Raw genomic sequence first — 15,730 nt, forward strand, 5'->3', positions numbered from 1 at the left:
GACTTAGAAACAAAGAAGTGGCCTCAGTTAAGGTCTTATGGAGGAACAACAATCGAGAGGAAATGACGTGGGAAGCAGAAGAGAGTATGCGATTCAAATACCCACATATATTTCAGCCCTTGGAAGAAGTACAAAATGAGACGTCGAGATCATAAGGTATGCATGTTTTCCTTTTATGCTTTTGGGTCGTGTGTGGCCAATTTTTATGTTATTATGTAGTGGCCCTGTGTGGCATCGATATTATGGGCTGTTGTGGCAGGGTGGCAGTGCCATAATGTAGGGGAAACTCTGGCGAAATTTTTATAGAATCCCCGAAGACTTTAACATTCGAGGACGAATGTTCTTAAGGGGGGGAGAATATTACACCTCGGAAAAAATTTCGTTGGTACGCAAGAGAATGAACTAGTGATGAATATGAGTGCATGATTGTCACGACCCAACCCCGTAGGCCGTGACTAGTGCCCTATCTGGGCACTCAAACACATTCTAGTATATAGCAGAAGCCGACAAGGCTTTATTTAAAATTTAGTTAATTTCCAGAAAAATTTCGGCAGAGTTTCCTTTGTTTTACGGACTATCCCATATACCCTGCACGCAGAAAATACCAACAAAGACCACATAGGGCCAACAGAGTAACATTTAAATATATGCGGACCGGCCGCCGCGGCGAATGGAATCGCCCGAACACAACATAAGCACACAACTGTACAGAAAGATCCCAACCCACAAACATGTCTACAGACCTCTAAATGGAACAACGGAACCATATGGCGGGACAGGGCCCCGCCGTACCCATGAACGAGAATATACACATATAGAAGTGACAGACTGTACCAAAAGATGGCTCTGAATAAAAGAGCGCTCCAAAAATAGCAGAAGGAGATCCTAAGCGGACGGATCAGCAAACCTGTCGTCGGTACCTGCGCGGCATGAAAACGCAGCCCCCGAGGAAAGGGGGTCAGTACGAAATATGTACTGAATATGCAAAGCCTGAATTACAGAAACAAGATCATAACCGGTACAGAACGTACAGAAAGTAAGCAGAAAATCCAAAGTATCAAACACATATTTTCAAAACATGCAGAGTGTGTACAGAAACATATGTCATATCAAATCCGGCCCCTGCCAAGGGACTCGGCAGACAGAACGTGGCCACCCTCCCGACGCTGGTGCCACAACACAGAAGAATCAGAATAGGGGCATAACCCCGTAACATAATATGTCATATCAGATGGCCATAGTAAATCATATCAGAACAAACGTACATGGCACAGCATACTCCACAAACCCATGTACGCGTATACCTGCCCCCTCACATCGAGGCACGGCGAACAATGCAGGGGATTACGCTTGACAACATATCCTGGCCCGGGCTCAGTGTGGGAATCATTGGGGCATCCACGAATGGAGTAGTGAGAGACTAATGCAATTAAAATATCATAAATGTTTTCAAGGACTCAATGAGGCATATCAAGGGCAAACAAATCCAATGAAGTCGGACGGGATCATAATAAAAGCATTTCGGACATCATAATAAATTACAGAAGTATAACCTTCCTGAAGTCGTTCCGAGTGTCAAAATAATTTATCAGACTTAATAGAATATTTAAAACCATATTCGTTAGGTAATTAAAAGGGTAGTCGAAACGTTTCTTTCAAAAATCGTTCGAAAAGGAGACTTTAGTACATTAAGGGCAAAACCGGGAATAGCGGGCCCACCTCGGAACAAGCAAGGCGGTGGGCTCAAATTACGCCCTCTAAGCTTATGGGGTCACCTATAAAGGTTCTACGGACATTCTATAGCTTTTCAAGGAGTTTAGAGAAAGTTTGCATAATTTCAGGAAAAGCATATCAAAATGGTTCAATTCTACTGAAGGAAAAACTGAGATTTTCTCTTGCGGATTCCGATGGCCAAGAAGGTCTTTTGAGGCCCGAATCCGATCCTAAAACACTTAGACATGCCAAAAGAAGGATCGGGGTAGCTTTACATACCTTTTGAGCTTTTTAAGCCTATCCAAGCTCACTCTCCGTTTCGTCGAAAATCTGCAAATGGTCACATTTACCAATTGTAAGTTATAGATGTTACAAATTCAATTCAATTCTTATTTGTCTACCGAAATTTCGGCAGCACTTCCCCTATACATATAGCACCCCCGAGAATTCAACTCGGCTCACAATCATCAACAACAACCCAAACAACAACATCAACATCAACAACAAACACTAGAAACACAATATGGCACAACTAGTTCTACTTGCCGACATAATGCCATAACCTTCATTTCAACTTCAATTTCCAAACCAATTTCAATGATTTCACATGCATTATCAAACTAGATCATCACAACATAGTTTAGAAGCGTTTCATGTCGTTTCCTCAAGTTATACACACGATATACCTAATATACAAACTTCCCGCCAAAGTCATAATTCACTCAAAACTTCTAATCTCTGGCATACATATTCATAACATGTTTCCAATTTCCAAATTCGTCAATGATCATCATAATTAACAACCAAATAACTTCATTTTCATAATGTCGGAAAATCATACTAAAGCGACGTAAGTTTCTACGGTCCATTTCAATACAAACTCATATCGTTTTACTTTCATTTACATTGCAAGAATCACAATAACACAACTAACACATTACACAAACTTGATTCATTTCCATTCCAACTCTAACATACCACACGGCCATATGCTCTCTTTATCAACTTCAACTACATTCATTCAACTTCCAATTCCAATATGCATTTCATCACAACTACAACTAGAATATAACATGAATTCAACACATTATGGCTATACAACATATACATACACACGGCTACACCTATATACCACACACCCACTTTGCAAACTTCCATTTCTCCATACAATCAACACATTTCTACCTACTACAACCGCAACAAAACTCCATAACACAGGAATAAAGGATAAATTCTTACCTTTTCCTCTAGTCTTCTTTACTTGAATGTATGGTCACTTTGATGAAATAAGTGCTTCTCTATCCAAACCAACTACACCAAGTTGAGAAGGGACCTTGAATTAGTAGGAAAACCACAAAAGAAAATTTTTAGGAGCAAGATTTTTTGTGGTGATTTTTGGCACCTCAAACCCGAAACCCTCTCTCTTTTCTTGCTTGGCTTGCTTTGTTTTTCTTTCTTCTATTCATTCTCTTGAATCTTCTACTATATAGCCAATTAATCACATGGGAATTTAATTAATTCCCATGGGCTTGGATCCCCCTATGTGGCCGGCCAAGCCTTGGCTTTGGGCCTCTCTTTACTTAATTTTTTTTTCAAGCCCAATTGATCAAATTCTTATTTTGTAATCCCCGGAACTAATTTCTAAAATTCTAAAATTGCCCTTAGTCTTGTTCGTCACTCCCACATCAATATTAGTTCATGCACAACTCCTATGTCATATAAAATCAACTTGACCTTAACTCTCAAAGATCCAAGATACTTCAAATTTTCCAAACGCGTGAAAACACGGGATATAACATTCACCCCCCCTTTAGAACATTCGTCCTCGAATGTTAAATTAATCTTATAGGGTCTGAAAATACTTTGGGGAAGTTTATGTTTATAGACAGCACATATGACACACATTCATTATTGAAATAAAATTAAGCAAGGATTCAGGATTACCTGTGGGTATAGGGAACAAATGAGGATATTTCTTCTTCATCTCTTCTTCGGCCTCCCAGGTCATTTCCTCCCTATTATAGTTCCGCCACAGCACCTTAACAGAGGCTACATCTTTGTTCCGGAGCTTTCTTACCTGGCGGTCCAAAATAGCTACGGGCTGCTCCTCGTAAGATAACTGCTCCGTCACCTGAATGTCATCCGCAGGAAATATTCTGGAAGGGTCACCAATGCATTTGCGGAGCATAGACACATGGAATACCGGATGTACCGCTTCCAAATCAGATGGCAGATCTAACTCATAGGCGACATTTCTGATTTTCCGCACAATCAGATAAGGCCCAATATAACGCGGACTAAGTTTGCCCTTTTTGCCGAACCGCATTACGCCTTTCATAGGCGATACCTTCAGAAATACCCAATCACCAACCTGGAATTCCAAAGGACGACGCCGTTTGTCAGCGTATGATTTCTGTCGACTCTGGGCTGCCAATAATCGCTCCCGAATAAGTTTCACCTTATCAACGGCCTGCTGGATCATATCTGGGCCGATTAATTCTGTCTCGCCAATATCAAACCAGCCGATAGGTGACCTGCATTTCCTACCTTATAAAGCCTCGTACGGAGCCATCTGGATGCTGGAATGGTAGCTGTTATTATAAGAAAATTCAATCAATGGCAAGTGATCCTCCCAGCTACCTCTGAAATCAATAACACAGGCTCGCAACATATCTTCAAGCGTCTGGATAGTGCGCTCGGCCTGTCCATCACTCTGAGGATGGAAAGCTGTGCTCAGGCTCAGCTGAGTCCCTAATCCTTCCTGAAAAGATATCCAGAAGTTCGCCGTGAACTGAGCACCTCTGTCAGTGATAATAGATATAGGAACTCCATGAAGCTTCACTATATCTTTAATATAAAGCCTGGCATAATCCTCGGCGGAATAAGTAGTCCTGACCGGGAGAAAATGGGCTGATTTCGTCAGCCTATCAACAATAACCCAGATGAAATCATACTTCCGTGGAGTGCGAGGCAACCCTATAATGAAGTCCATATTAATGATCTCCCACTTCCACGTAGGAATTTCCATTTCCTGCAACAGTCCACCCGGTTTCTGGTGTTCAATCTTGACCTGCTGACAATTGGGACACTGGGCGACGAACTCTGCGATGTCCCGTTTCATGCCATCCCACCAGTATAAGCATCGGAGATCATGGTACATCTTCGTAGACCCAGGATGGACCGAATAGCGAGCATAATGTGCCTCGCTCATAACCTGCTGCCGAAGGCCTGCAATATCAGGTACACACAACCTGCCCCTAAATAATAAAGTCCCGTCCGGAGTGAACTCGAACGGAGTCTTCTCCTTATCATAGGTTGTGTCTCTGTATCGTGCCAAAACAGGATCTTCATATTGATGCCGCTTGATATCTTCCTTAATAGATGATTCAGAAACCCCTCGGACAGAAATCCGTGTACCTCCAGAATCGGCCAGACGAACCCCAAGATTAGCCAACTGATAAATGTCACGTACTATCTCTCTCCTGTCTGGCTGTAAATCTACCAAGCTGCCCATAGATTTCCGGCTAAGCGCATCTGCAACAACATTAGCCTTGCCCGGATGATACAGAATATCCACATCATAGTCTTTCAGGAGCTTCAGCCACCTCCGCTGCCGCAAATTAAGCTCTTTCTGCCTGAAAATATACTGGAGACTCTTATGATCTGTATAGATATCAACATGAACGCCATATAAATAATGTCTCCATATCTTCAGGGCATGGATCACCGCTGCAAGCTCCAGATCGTGAGTAGGATAATTCTTTTCATGCTCTTTCAATTGCCGAGAAGCATAAGCTATAACTCTGTCGTGCTGCATCAACACACAGCCCAATCTCACGCCAGAAGCGTCACAATAAATAACATATCCATCGGGTCCCTCTGGAAGAGTCAGAACTGGGGCTGTAGTCAGCTTCTCTTTCAGCAACTGGAAGCTTCGTTCACAAGCATCAGTCCACTGGAACTTGGCTCCCTTCTGAGTTAGCCTTGTCAAAGGCGCTGAAATCGAAGCAAACTTTTCCACAAATCTTCTGTAATAGCCAGCTAACCCCAGGAAACTACGTACCTCTGTGGGCGTCGTGGGTCTGGGACAATTTTTCACGGCCTCAATCTTCTGTGTATCCACCCGGACACCATCAGCTGCAATGATATGCCCCAGGAATGCCACTGAAGCCAGCCAGAATTCACATTTAGAAAATTTTGCATATAATTTCCGATGCCGAAGTACCCCAAGTACCGCTCTCAGATGATCTGCGTGCTCTGCCTCGGACCGAGAATAAACCAGGATATCATCGATAAATACAATTACGAACATGTCTAAGAATGGCCTGAATACCCGGTTCATTAAATCCATGAATACCGCAGGATCATTAGTCAGCCCAAAAGACATAACTCTGAATTCATAATGCCCATATCTGGTCCGGAATGCTGTCTTAGGAATATCAGTCTCTCGTACCCGTACCTAATGATAGCCTGACCGAAGATCTATCTTCGAAAAATATCTGGCGCCCTGCAACTGATCAAACAAGTCATCAATTCTGGGGAGGGGGTATTTATTCTTTATAGTTACCTTATTCAGCTGCCGATAATCAATACACATACGCAGCGACCCGTCTTTCTTACGCACAAATAATACCGGGGCTCCCCAAGGCGAAGTACTGGGCCTGATAAAGCCTTTTTCTAACAGATCCTTCAACTGCTCTTTCAGTTCTTTCAATTCTGCTGGTGCTATTCTGTACGAGGGAATAGATATCGGCTGAGTATCTGGAAGCAAATCAATAGTAAAACCTATCTCCCGCTCTGGAGGAAGGCCTGGGAGCTCATCTGGGAACACATCTGGAAATTCATTAACCACGGGAACTGACTGAAGAGTCGGCGTTTCTGCTGTCAAGTCTTGTACCCGAACCAGATGATAAAAATAACCCTTCCTGATCATTTTCTTCGCCTTAAGGTATGAAATAAACTTACCTTTCGGCGATGCTGTATTACCGGCCCATTCTATAACTGACTCCCCGGGAAACTGGAAACGAACTACCTTATTTTGGCAGTCAACATTAGCATAACAGGAGGCTAGCCAGTCCATTCCCATAATAACATCGAACTCGACCATATCTAACTCCACCAGATCTGCCTTAGTGTCACGGCCACATACAATTACAGAACAGTTTTTATATACCTGTTTTGCTACAATAAAGTCCCCAATCGGTGTGGCTACCTCAAACGGCTCTATAGGTTCAGACGTTATACCAATTTTACTAGCAACCAGAGGCGAAATATATGACAAAGTCGAACCTGGATCAATCAATGCATACACAGACCGAGAGAAAACCAATAATGTACCTGTAACGACATTAGGCGATGCCTCCTGATCCTGGCGGCTGGACAGAGCATAAATGCGGTTCGAAGGACCGCTAGTACTAGAAGCTCCACCACGGCCTCTGCCGCGACCCGCTGGTGCTGAAGTACCCGGCCCCGTAGGGCGCATAGCCACTGATGAAGATGAAGACCCGGCGGCTGATCCGGTAGGCTGCGCTGCACCACCCGAACTACCCTTATACGGGCAATCTCTCACAGAATGGCCCTGACGGCCACAAGAAAAACATGCACCGGTGGCTCTGCAGCACTCCCCAGGATGGTATCTGCCACAGTAAGAACACTGAGGCCTAGGTGGCCTCGTCTGACCAGAACCCCTGTCTGTCCGCGAACCTGAAGCCCTGGAGCTCTGACCTGCTCCTGAATTACCTGGGCTATCAAATCTGCGACCTGTAGGCTGTGGAGGTGCGCTCTGTACCGGCTGGGATAGATGTCTGCTAGGCTGCTGCGGCTGCTGAGGCTGCCTGCCCCGAGAATCTCCAGAATACCCAGATGATCTGGCCCTCTTGGGCTGTCTCCGATCCTGGCTCCTATCAAGCTGACGCTCCCTATGCCGGTCCTCCATGCCCTGGGCGTGGGCCTGAATCCGGGCAATATCCATGCCGGGCTGAGCAGCCAATACCAAACAGCTGTCGACAAAATAACGGTCCAACCCCATAATATACCTGTGCATCCTGTCAGCCATAGTAGCTACCACAGCAGGTGCGTATTGGGCCAATGAGTCGAACTCCATACTGTACTCTCGAACACTGCGACCCCTCTGTCTCAGCAATAAGAATCTGTCAGCCTTGGCCCGCCGTAACTCCGGAGGCAGAAAATGACTAAGAAAAGCCTGAGAAAAATCATCCCAAACTGCTGGGGGAGCGCCGTCGCCTCTGGATAACTCCCATGACTCGTACCAATTTGCCGCTATATCATACAACCGGTACGAAGCCAATGTGACTGACTCTGTCGCGGAAGCATTAATAAAATGTAAGGTGCGCCGCATCTTCCTGATGAACTCCTCGGGATCCTCCTCGGGCTTTGTCCCGAAGAACTCTGGAGGGCCACAAGTCAAGAACTCACGAGCCCTCGAACTGTCGCGCCTATATGCTCGGTCACCTCCCAATCCGTGCCCCTGAACCTGTCCCGCCACAAGTCTGGTCAATAGCTGGACTGCCTCTCTCATAGTCTGATCCTCAGTCCCTGGCCGTGGAGCTGGAGGCTCAGGCACTGGAATCTCGGGAGCTGGCGGTGGAGCCGCCCCTCGTCCTGCAGCTGCTGCTGCTCCAATCTCCTCTACATGTGGCGGTGTGGAAGAGCCCTCTGCCGGGGGAAAAATATCAGGAGCAATATGAGCATGGGCCCTGGTAACCCTCTGGGCCCGACTAGTCTCTCCCACAGCTGCTGCCTTGGCCTTTTGGGCCGCTGTCGCCTTTTTTGGAGGCATAACTGCAAATGTAACAATTCGTTAGGGAGGAATCATCCTGATAACACAGCTCTATCGCACGATCTAAGACAGAAAGAAGGGTAGTATCCTAAATGCCCTGTAGCCTCCTGTTTATAGGTGTGGTGCACAACACACCGATAAACAAGACTCTACTAGACACGGTCTGTAGACATTCCGAGGACGAACCGCTCTGATACCACTTTTGTCACGACCCAACCCCGTAGGCCGTGACTAGTGCCCTATCTGGGCACTCAAACACATTCTAGTATATAGCAGAAGCCGACAAGGCTTTATTTCAAATTTAGTTAATTTCCAGAAAAATTTCGGCAGAGTTTCCTTTGTTTTACGGACTATCCCATATACCCTGCACGCAGAAAATACCAACAAAGGCCACACAGGGCTAACAGAGTAACATTTAAATATATGCGGACCGGCCGCCGCGGCGAATGGAATCGCCCGAACACAACATAAGCACACAACTGTACAGAAAGATCCCAACCCACAAACATGTCTACAGACCTCTAAATGGACCAACGGAACCATATGGCGGGACAGGGCCCCGCCGTACCCATGAACGAGAATATACACATATAGAAGTGACAGACTGTACCAAAAGATGGCTCTGAATAAAAGAGCGCTCCAAAAATAGCAGAAGGAGATCCTAAGCGGACGGATCAGCAAACCTGTCGTCGGTACCTGCGCGGCATGAAAACGCAGCCCCCGAGGAAAGGGGGTCAGTACGAAATATGTACTGAATATGCAAAGCCTGAATTACAGAAACAAGATCATAACCGGTACAGAACGTACAGAAAGTAAGCAGAAAATCCAAAGTATCAAACACATATTTTCAAAACATGCAGAGTGTGTACAGAAACATATGTCATATCAAATCCGGCCCCTGCCAAGGGACTCGGCAGACAGAACGTGGCCACCCTCCCGACGCTGGTGCCACAACACAGAAGAATCAGAATAGGGGCATAACCCCGTAACATAATATGTCATATCAGATGGCCATAGTAAATCATATCAGAACAAACGTACATGGCACAGCATACTCCACAAACCCATGTACGCGTATACCTGCCCCCTCACATCGAGGCACGGTGAACAATGCAGGGGATTACGCTTGACAACATATCCTGGCCCGGGCTCAGTGTGGGAATCATTGGGGCATCCACGAATGGAGTAGTGAGAGACTAATGCAATTAAAATATCATAAATGTTTTCAAGGACTCAATGAGGCATATCAAGGGCAAACAAATCCAATGAAGTCGGACGGGATCATAATAAAAGCATTTCGGACATCATAATAAATTACAGAAGTATAACCTTCCTGAAGTCGTTCCGAGTGTCAAAATAATTTATCAGACTTAATAGAATATTTAAAACCATATTCGTTAGGTAATTAAAAGGGTAGTCGAAACGTTTCTTTCAAAAATCGTTCGAAAAGGAGACTTTAGTACATTAAGGGCAAAACCGGGAATAGCGGGCCCACCTCGGAACAAGCAAGGCGGTGGGCTCGAATTACGCCCTCTAAGCTTATGGGGTCACCTATAAAGGTTCTACGGACATTCTATAGCTTTTCAAGGAGTTTAGAGAAAGTTTGCATAATTTCGGGAAAAGCATATCAAAATGGTTCAATTCTACTGAAGGAAAAACTGAGATTTTCTCTTGCGGATTCCGATGGCCAAGAAGGTCTTTTGAGGCCCGAATCCGATCCTAAAACACTTAGACATGCCAAAAGAAGGATCGGGGTAGCTTTACATACCTTTTGAGCTTTTTAAGCCTATCCAAGCTCACTCTCCGTTTCGTCGAAAATCTGCAAATGGTCACATTTACCAATTGTAAGTTATAGATGCTACAAATTCAATTCAACTCTTATTTGTCTACCGAAATTTCGGCAGCACTTCCCCTATACATATAGCACCCCCGAGAATTCAACTCGGCTCACAATCATCAACAACAACCCAAACAACAACATCAACATCAACATCAACAACAAACACTAGAAACACAATATGGCACAACTAGTTCTACTTGCCGACATAATGCCATAACCTTCATTTCAACTTCAATTTCCAAACCAATTTCAATGATTTCACATGCATTATCAAACTAGATCATCACAACATAGTTTAGAAGCGTTTCATGTCGTTTCCTCAAGTTATACACACGATATACCTAATATACAAACTTCCCGCCAAAGTCATAATTCACTCAAAACTTCTAATCTCTGGCATACATATTCATAACATGTTTCCAATTTCCAAATTCGTCAATGATCATCATAATTAACAACCAAATAACTTCATTTTCATAATGTCGGAAAATCATACTAAAGCGACGTAAGTTTCTACGGTCCATTTCAATACAAACTCATATCGTTTTACTTTCATTTACATTGCAAGAATCACAATAACACAACTAACACATTACACAAACTTGATTCATTTCCATTCCAACTCTAACATACCACACGGCCATATGCTCTCTTTATCAACTTCAACTACATTCATTCAACTTCCAATTCCAATATGCATTTCATCACAACTACAACTAGAATATAATATGAATTCAACACATTATGGCTATACAACATATACATACACACGGCTACACCTATATACCACACACCCACTTTGAAAACTTCCATTTCTCCATACAATCAACACATTTCTACCTACTACAACCGAAACAAAACTCCATAACACAAGAATAAAGGATAAATTCTTACCTTTTCCTCTAGTCTTCTTTACTTGAATGTATGGTCACTTTGATGAAATAAGTGCTTCTCTCTCCAAACCAACTACACCAAGTTGAGAAGTGACCTTGAATTTGTAGGAAAACCACAAAATAAAATTTTTAGGAGCAAGATTTTTGGTGGTGATTTTTGGCACCTCAAACCCGAAACCCTCTCTCTTTTCTTGCTTGGCTTGCTTTGTTTTTCTTTCTTCTATTCATTCTCTTGAATCTTCTACTATATAGCCAATTAATCACATGGGAATTTAATTAATTCCCATGGGCTTGGATCCCCCTATGTGGCCGGCCAAGCCTTGGCTTTGGGCCTCTCTTTACTTAATTTTTTTTTCAAGCCCAATTGATCAAATTCTTATTTTGTAATCCCCAAAACTAATTTCCAAAATTCTAAAATTGCCCTTAGTCTTGTTCGTCACTCCCACATCAATATTAGTTCATGCACAACTCCTATGTCATATAAAATCAACTTGACCTTAACTCTCAAAGATCCAAGATATTTCAAAATTTCCAAACGCGTGAAAACACGGGATATAACAATGATGTCCATGAGCAAGAAACGACGTTTGATGACCTTAGACGAGATTTCGAAAGTATCCGATGTGAGACGAGTAAGTTGGCTAAGTTAAGATGAGATACAAGGTGAGCAATGCATGTGTATGGATGGGGGTGATTAAAATGAGAAGTCTAAGAAATATGGGAAGTTGCAGAATTTCAACTGCCCAGTGGTCGTAAATTGCAAAATACAGACCGTAAATTTCTATACGGTCCGTAAACTGGCAGTCGTAAACTGCCATGCAAGGCTTCAACTTTCTGCCAGCCGAGGAAATGGTTAAATACGACCTGGTGGACGGACCGTAAAGTGATTTACGGCCCGTAAACCATGGTCGTAAATCACCATGCATGCAGCCTTAAGTTTCTGGTTCTGCTTAAGCTTAAAGACGACCACGAGGGACGGTCCGTAAACTGAAATACGGACCGTAAACCTCCATGGACGACCACTGTTCACCCAGCACAGATTTTTCAATTCATTAAATATGAGGATCAAGACTTGTTTTATTTCATTTCTACATTACACCACTTCTCTCTAGAATCATCTCTCTACATTTATTTCATAAGTTTTTAAAGATTATAAGTCACCAACAACATAAACAAGTGAATCAAGTGTAAGCAAGCCATTAAATACCATTCAAGTCAAGAAATGCAAATGGAGGAAAACTAGGGTTTTGCTCAAAGTGGAGTATTATTAACCAAAGCTTGTTCCTACAACTTCTAAGGTAAGATTCATGATTTTTACATGATGTTTAAGGTATTGAAGAGTTGGAATACATGGATTGTAGAAAATATGGTCAAGTAGGTCATGAATGATGAATAGTGACATTTTGTGGAATAGTTGGAATTGAATCATGAATGTTGTTGTGTTGTGATATGAATGCATTATAAATGGTACTAAGATCATGAACTAGACACTTTAGACGAATGGACGAAGTTGGATGTTATGACCATGAATATGGGTGAATTAGAGGCAAATTAAGGAATCTAAATAATGTGGATAACGTGAATGACTAATAGCCATTGTTATGATATTAATGAAGGTATAAACGCTAGCATTGGAAGGAAGCGTGCAAGTGTAGAATATTCCGACGAAAAGGTATGTAAGGCTAACCCTTCTTTCATAAGGCATGGTTCCTTGGCCAAACTCTTAAATCCTCTATACGAGTATGTTGTATTCAAGTGATTGACACTCCGAGCTCATAAGCTCACGACCCTTGATACGTGCTACGAATGTACTACGCACCCCATTGACGAGTAAGCATAAGATAGAGATGTAGCGAAAACGATGATGATAGTGATGACGATGATAATAATAATGATGCTAAAGGTGCCTACGGGCTATTATATTCACATGTGCCTATGAAGGGCTATAATGACACCCCGAGCTTATAATGCCGGGTAGAATATATGTATATGGATGTATATATGTATGTATGTATATGATTACGTAACGCGCGCACACGTCTGCAGATGGTACGGATAACCCTGAAGCCTTGGTAGGGCCAGGTAGAAATAACATTGAGCCTTGGTTGGCCAAGTACGTACGAAACACCGAGCCTTATGGTCGGGTACGCTATGTATGTATATAAGTGTATGGCTATGTATATAATATTAATATGAATATGAATGTGAAAAGACTATGTATATGAATGCGAATAGGGGCATGTATACGAATACGAGCACTATTATGAAATACGCATGAGAAATGGAAAGTTCCTATGAAAGGCAGGTAAGTGCCATGATGATGATATTATTGTCTTCCCTCCTATGCCACTTCATATATTGTCTATGATGCTTCTACATTAATGTTGATCATGCTTTACATACTCAGTACATTCTTCGTACTGACGTCCTTTTGTTTGTGGACGCTGCGTCATGCCCGCAGGTGCACAGGGAGACAGACTTGATCCATAGCTGCCTATTCGAAGATTACATAGCGGAGCTCCATTTCCTTCGGAGCCATAGCTTTTGGGTACTTATTCTTTTGTGTATATAATTATGGGCATAGCGGGGTCCTGTCCCGCTCATGTGATGTGTTATACTCTTCCTAGAGGCTCGTTGTCATGTGTATATGGTTAGACAGGTCCGGCCTTGTCGGCCTATGTTTTGTATATCATTTTGTTGGCCACGTTGGCCACGTACATTGATGTGGCATAGATGCCTATGGTGATATAAATGTACCGTTGTCCAATTGGGACTAGTTGACGAATGAATGGAAATGTATGTATAATTATGTGGCTCACCTAGATGTAAGTATAAGAGTAAGCTAAGAGGGTGCTCGGGTGGGTTAGCACCGGGTGCTCGTCGCGGCCCCGAGTCGGGTCGTGACAAAAAAATGTTTATTGAGGTTTCTAGAGCTCAAGGGAGTGTATAATGATGATAAAAATGAGGGGAATGCGGTATTTATACCCCTTGAAGGTCGGTTCCTCCGCCTTCCGAATGGGCCCCGTGGAGAAGCCATCTCGCAGCCTATCTTGAAATGCCCATAACTTTCTATTCCGATGTCGTATCGACGAACTGTTTGCTGAATTGGAAACCACACTAAATGAACTTCAATTTTCATAGGGTATGTATTTTATAACTCTTCATATTATAGGAGATATCCCTCCTTCAAGTTGGACCAGAATTTCTTGTTCAAAATTCTGCCAAGTTTTCCCAAATTTTGACAAAATTAGTTTCTTCGATTCGCTTAATCCCGAAACCTTTAGACACTGGCTTAGCACTGGTTAAAACTATTTCTTAACCTTATAAGGGTTTCATGACCTCTCCGAGCTTATGTTAGCATACTTACGACACAAACAATGCGAAAATGTTCGAGGTGTAACAACTTTTATGAAAGCTGATAAAGGTCTCAATAAACAATCCTAATACACGAATGTATACTTAAGAACTGTAAAATAGAAACTCTATCAAACAGGTTCTTCAATCTTTTTCTTTGTATTAGGGCGCACTTCAACAGTCAGAACTTTCGATTTCTTGCTTTTGCAGTTTTAGTTCAAGTTCTGACTTTTTATCTTTTTGACTGTGTGGTCTTCTTCTTGGTAAGACTTGGATATCTATATATATATATATATATATATATATATATATATATATATATATATAGCATATTGATATGCAGCAAGTTGGCTTCCACAAACCCTATGCAATAATGCCCATATGCAGAGTTAGGGTTTGTGTTAGCTTAGGATTCTTGCTTGTCACACGACTTCACTTTCCTTGTAGGAGTCTCGTGTATTTTGATAATTACGACATAGAATCCTGCAAATCTTGACCTCCAAGTTTTTACCATAAATCACAATCCTACACCGAGTAGGACTTTGAGCTGGAACATGTTCTTGTACCTGGTCCAAACACCGTTCTTTATTTCTCTGGATCTTTTCACTGCCTGGGATGGAGCATGTCTTTGTACCTAGTTCACTTGCCTCGTTTGCTAACTTTTTCAATCATCAAAACTCACTTAATTTCGACAACGTGCTTCCTGTACTCACTCTACACTTGTTGCACCTTTTTGTGTGCAGGTTCGGCTCCGAGTTCGAGTAGAGGACGAGATTCAGTCGATTGTTGAGGCACGCTTTGGAGTTTAGGCTGAGATGTTGGTTGTTCCGTACTGGACTCCGTTCATTGCTTATCATTTCGGACAATATATGTAGTATTTTCATACTTGTACTCTGGTTTAGTCGCTTTTGTGCTTATGACTTCCAAGTTTTAGGGAAACGTATGACTTAGATTTATTTTGTGTTATGAGTTATGAGACTTATTATGAGTTGTTTTCTTCTAAATTCTGCATTTAACTTATGTTGCAAGACTTAGTTATTATTTGAAATTTTGGGTCGTGACAGGAATTTTTATTACCTAATTAGGTAACGCTCTCCGAGATATACGCCCCTCATGATGATCCTTATCAGC

Source organism: Lycium barbarum, chromosome 9 (assembly GCF_019175385.1).
Source record: "Lycium barbarum isolate Lr01 chromosome 9, ASM1917538v2, whole genome shotgun sequence".
Lineage (NCBI taxonomy): Eukaryota > Viridiplantae > Streptophyta > Magnoliopsida > Solanales > Solanaceae > Lycium > Lycium barbarum.